We start from the raw sequence: 6,124 nt of genomic DNA on the forward strand, positions 1-6,124 counted from the left end.
GGCCGGTGAGTTTAATGAAATTCACCAGCCTGACAAAAATATATATACAAGGCACACACTATTTTTTTCAGATATTTAAAACGGACCGCGAGTGTCTAAGTGGCCAAGAAAAAGCCGAAATGGGCTGACAGTGTCGCATCGATTTACTCTCTCACAGTACCTGAACCGTATTAATTCACCTTCCACCCAGTCATTACTGTAATGCAAACGCCCTTGATGAAGCAAGTCTAGATTTACCTCAGACATTTCCGTCGCCGCTGGGGCTTCCTTACTCTTTAAATAAAGCACATTCCTTCCTGGAGTGGCATTTTAGAAGCTTGAAAGTACAAAATTGACAAACTTTATGGAAAAAACTTCATTATTATGAGAGTGTGACGTTTCGACACAGGTTCTTGTATCGTTGTCAAAGGATATTCCGTATAAGTCACATTGGGCTTTCTTTCCCCGTGATCCAACCACGTCGTGATGTAGCCTTCAATATTACTTACTAGGCATTCGTGCGGGAGGCAATTTGTCTATTTTCCTGCCTACTTCCAAGGCATGCGAATGTTCTTACAATAGCACATCTCTTCATTTCATTTCAAAATCTAAATTCCTTGATGATCTAACACCGCCTGTGCAAGATTATCTCTAATTGTCGCCAACTGGGGAAAGCAACGGAAGCGTATCAGGGCCACGGTGAAAATTGCTTTCAGTCTCATCATCTCCTACGTAGGACTTAGCATCTCGTACGTAGGAATTACTACTTAGTGTCTCCTACGTAGGACTTAATAACTCCTACATAATAATAACTCCTACAAAATAACTCCTACGTAGGGCATAGTATCTCCTTCGTAGGGTTTACTATCTCCTACGAAGGACTTAGTATCTCCTACGTAGGAATTACTACTTATTATCTCCTACTTAGAATCTCCTACGTAGGACTTGGTACTTAATAACTCCTACATAATAACTCCTACGTAGGGCATAGTATCTCCTTCGTAGGACTTACTATCTCCTCCGAAGGACTTAGTATCTCCTATGCGTAGGAGATAGTTATGAACTTGTGATAGGCGGTAATAAATTATTGGAAATGATGTTGTAAAGGTGTTTAAGATACGGGTGTCTAAGTTTTGTGTGGTTACCGCGATCACTCTTGGAGAGCTCATAAACGGGTCAAACTGACCTGCCTTCACTCATGATATGTTTTATATGCTTGCACATCGGCTGTTGAAACACGTTTTTATTTATTCTTCTGAAATGAATTATGCCCAAACCCTCTAGCATCTTTTGAATCATTCCCACCATTACTGACATCGTCCCCGATGATTATGCCAATCATCACCGATATGGCCACAAATATCATCACCGGCATCATCACCTATGTCATCACCAGCATCATTTCCACAAGTGTTTGTGTAATTCTACAACACTGTATATTATATACACATCTGAATACATTCCTCATGATATAGCAGCTCTGAGTCAAGTTATGATGAACTGTATGGTAATCACCAGCCTTACGGTAATATCTGGCTATAATGCATAGTATGGGATATGCTGCGCAACAGATGTTCATCCAATTAATGGCAAGTTCATCCCCATACCCTGTCATCGCTTATGTATATGCATGCACTCCCACGTGATCAAACATTTGGCAGGGACAGGTATCCCGGATACCTGGGTCGGGTGGGTAATGAGTTGGACCCGAGTACCGTCCCAGTACCCGAACCCGCTATGATCATGCAACTAACAGATAAAACTGTGTAATATGCTATTCTGTCGGTTTGTCTCTGAAGATTTAGACATAATTGTACGGTCACCTGGTTTGAGTATAACACATAATTAAGATAATGAGAAAAACGAAAGTGTACCCTCCGGGCTGAAGAATATATTGTCATTTCATGCAACTTTTTATGTAATGAATTAACATGACAGGTAATAGGTAGTGGGGTGGACCCGTCCCAGCCCTAGACATCCAACATAGAAACACGAGAACCCCCGTGTAATTAGATACCTAACTTATAGAGCGCATGCATGAAGATCAAGTGACTTTCACTGTAACTTAAACATAAGTGGTTATTCGACCTTGCTGTCATCAAACAGAATGCCAAACTCACACGAACGCGTCAATAAAGAAAATCATTACATGCTGATATTATTTCATGAACATTTTATACAAAACGCATTACCTCGATACTGAAAATACAACACAGGGACAAATATATAAATGCTCACAAATTTGCTTTCTAATCTCGTTAACATTTAATACATACATATATACTGGTTTTAGGCATTTTGACATTTCATAACATATTCATATAACAATATAACATTATGAGAAGAAGCATCCAAAATAGGTTTATACTCTAGCTGCGCGTATGCCAGGACCTCAGTAGCTGTAAGCCTGCCGTGTATTGGTTTCCATGGAAACTCACAACGTATACGTTTTTCCTCATTCTCGGAGTTGGGGCGGTGGGGTAGCCTAGTGGTTAAACCGTTCATTCGTCCCTCGTCATGTTCTGTGCGCATGCCAGGACCTCTGCAGACGTCTTTGTCTCTGAATAGATAGAAGTTTGTTAGTAGCAAACAAACCTATTATAAACTGACAACGGATCCCCAGGGAGACCAGAAATTCAGAACCTGGTGAAATCTAGACTTGCTTCAATTAGGGCTTTAGTAGTGCAAAGAGGGCTAAGGTGTATGGAAGGCAATGTAACTGAGGGACTGTGAGACAGACTAGGACCTCTGTGACTGCAAACTGGTGTATTTGTTTTCAAGGAAACTCACTACGTGCCTGTCATTCCTCATGCTCGGAGTTGGGGCGGTGGGGCAGCCTTGTGGTTAAACTGTTCACTCGATCGATCAAGCCGAAGCCCCGGGTTCGATTCCCCACACAGACACAATTGTTAGTGAAGCCCATTTCCGGTGTCCCCAACCGAGATATTGCCGGAATATTGCTAATGCTGCGTAAAACAATACCCACCCACTCACCCATTGTCTGGGAACGAGTTAAAATAGGCCCGCAGCAGTTGTTTTCTATTTCATCATCTAGAAGTAAACTGGATCGGTTAGTTAGGCTCAGTGACCTCACTCATCTCACATCGCTTTCTATAGGAATTTAAGAGACGATATATCTTCAGTATCGGTTGCTAAATAACACCAAGCAGGCGACGTTCATCAGACTGCCATTGAGTCCAGGAAACAGGAAACAGAGTGATCATATTTAAAACGTTTACTTACAAGCATAAATAAATGATGGATAGACGCACATATGCGTACACTTGCGTCAGGAAGAACCGTGTCAATGTGGAGGCTCGGATCTTAGTCGCATTGAGTCCAGGAAACTGGAAACAGAGTGATCATATTTAAAACGTTTACTTACAAACATAAATAAATGATGGATAGACGCACATATGCGTACACTTGCGTCAGGAAGAACCGTGTCAATGTGGAGGCTCGGATCTTAGTCGCATTGAGTTGATATTGAAAATACAGATATTGAAAGGCTGCCCGAGACTCCAGAAACAAAGCCCTTTCCGGTTTCCATGGAAACGCCAATGTAACTAAACTATTAAAAGTATACACCCGTATTTGACAGGAGCTAAAATGAAATCTGCATTAGATATCATTCGATAGTGAACACATGATATGGTTTCACAGTTCGTTTTACACCCAAGGTTTGTAGTATGTCTTCAGCCTTGTGCCGTTTTCGTATCGCGTTTTACTTTCTGCTCGGTACGTTTACACATAGCAAAATCATGTTTTCGAAAAAAAAATTCAGGTCGTTTGATACAACTTTCAGGAAATTAACTAGAATTACAGTCTCTTCTTAGTCTGAATACGATTTGATGAAGAAAAGATAACTGTAGACTTCCTCCAAGTATGACTGAATCGTGAATCCGTAGACCTACAGTTATTCTACCTTTAAACACAATAAAATGCACAGTACGTAACTCTTTTATAGAGACACTCTGCTTTTCGTGTGATCCTGGAATTATGATTTGCAGGCATAATAATTTCCTTTAAGACCTGTACAAGTTTAAGGCAAGTAGAGCCTCCGCAGATGAGGCCCGGGGTCATTATCACACTGACGCGTCACGTCTCTATGACAATGAAAGGCGATGAATGACGGGGCTACAAACACTGATAGTTCTGTTTGCTGATGGTGATATGCTTTGTGGTGTCACCTAACACCTGGGACCTTCACCTGGTGTCTTATCACATTGTTGTCTGTGGGAGATGGATGGATTATCGTAATCTAATCACGAGAGCAAAACGCTGTTGTGCATAGTAAGAAACTTTCCACACAAAGGTAGACTTATTTTGAACAGGTACTGGTTCTCGTCACCCTCTCGTCTTTACCGTCTTTAGGGGTAACATAAAAGCAAGAGTTCGAAATTGATAAAGAGGATGAGGGTGTTGGGGTGAGAGAGACAGCGAAAGGGGAGAGTGAGGGAAGGAGAGAGGGAGAGAAAGAAAAAAGGAGGGGGACGTAGGTGTGTGTGTGTGTGGTGGTGTGTGTGTGTGTGGGGGGGGGGGGGGGGGGGGGAGGTGGTTAGAAGAGGAAGGGCAGTAGTGGGTCAGTTCGTCCGGCGTCATGTCTTGGAACTTTTGACTAGGACAGACCAAGTTATTTTATCATGTTACAAAGTGGTAAATTACCGTTGCGTCTGAATAGCAGTACTTTGTAACATGCGATATATACGGGTTACAGTTTCTCGGTACAGGTTCTTGTACTTTCGTTGCTGGAGTCCCACTTGGTATTCAAACCCTTATTCTCAGACCAAGGCACCTCGTCGCCAGCTGAAAAATCAGCGATCTAGTCCACTCAGCCTCTGCGGCCTTGACCACTTTCAAAATGGAATTATATACATGTATTCAATAATACTTGTTAGATTATTGCTCAACCGAACGCCCCGCCTCATTGTTGCGTCCTTAAGCATGTAACCTTCACATGAAGACGCTCGCAACGCGTCGTCTCTTTCTTCCTTCTTGATGAAATGCTCCGCATACAGGAAGACCAGCAGGATATTCAAAGAATTAAAAACCGTGCAATTTACGCTCGTATAAAGCTCTTTGAAAATATAAACTTCTGTAAGAAATATAATTTATTTTTATCTTCTCAACATACTTTCTTCTACGGACATTGTATTTTATTAACAAATGCCTTTCTTCCACTTTTTGTAAAATTGTGCACAATCTGTAAAGCCCATTTCGTATATTCCTTGAATCCAACGTAAAGTCATGAACATCTAGCCCACTGTGATACCATGCGGCAAAGATACCCTACTACTTAACTCGGACACATACCGAAGGGTGGTCCTAATCGTCTGTCCCTAACCAGGATGGATCGCTTTCACGAAAGTGATTTCTAATATTTTTTTATCAACCCCTCTTAGGCCAGCACACACACTGAGCGCCTGGATTCCACAGATTCCACTGCTTCTCACTCGTCAGGTGTGGGTAGAGGTGGACGTCTGACGGTCGCACATCTAGAGAACAGGATGTTTACTGAAACAACGGCCATGGTCATGCTCTGCATCCATGGCAACAACAGGCTTGTGCAAGGTGTTTGCCCTTTCGGAACAACACGACCTAGCAGTTTTCCACGAGTTTTTATAGTATCTCTACCAAGAAAGCAGAAATCAGATAAACATAGTATTCATCATAGTAGCATGTTGTCTTTGAATGATCAGCCCGTCTGTAGGATTCCTCCATGAATCACCGAAAAACGAAACACACGTTAGATGTTTCCTTTGTGCTTACGGTTGTTTAATCTCTGGGTGATAGTTGTGAATCAAAGATTACCACTTGCTTAACATATAGTTGATCCTTCATCATCTCCAGTGCTGTCTGCACATGTGAACTCTTCTGTCCATCTCCTAGCAGTGGCCAGGGAAAGATCATCATTCCCCAAAGTTGACACCCTGTCTGTCCATAAGGCAAGTTCGACTCAAGCCAGCTAATCTTCATTAGTCTTCCCTAACATGAATGAAGTATGAATATACCCTTTACTATACCATTCAAATATAGAGGGGATATTCCATTTAGAGAGCATACCACTAACCAGCACCAATGTATTGGAGAAAAAGTAATACAAATCTTTACATAAGAAACATTTGCTATGGAATGGAATAAACTA

Source organism: Haliotis asinina, chromosome 10 (genome assembly GCF_037392515.1).
Source record: "Haliotis asinina isolate JCU_RB_2024 chromosome 10, JCU_Hal_asi_v2, whole genome shotgun sequence".
Taxonomy (NCBI): Eukaryota; Metazoa; Mollusca; class Gastropoda; order Lepetellida; family Haliotidae; genus Haliotis; species Haliotis asinina.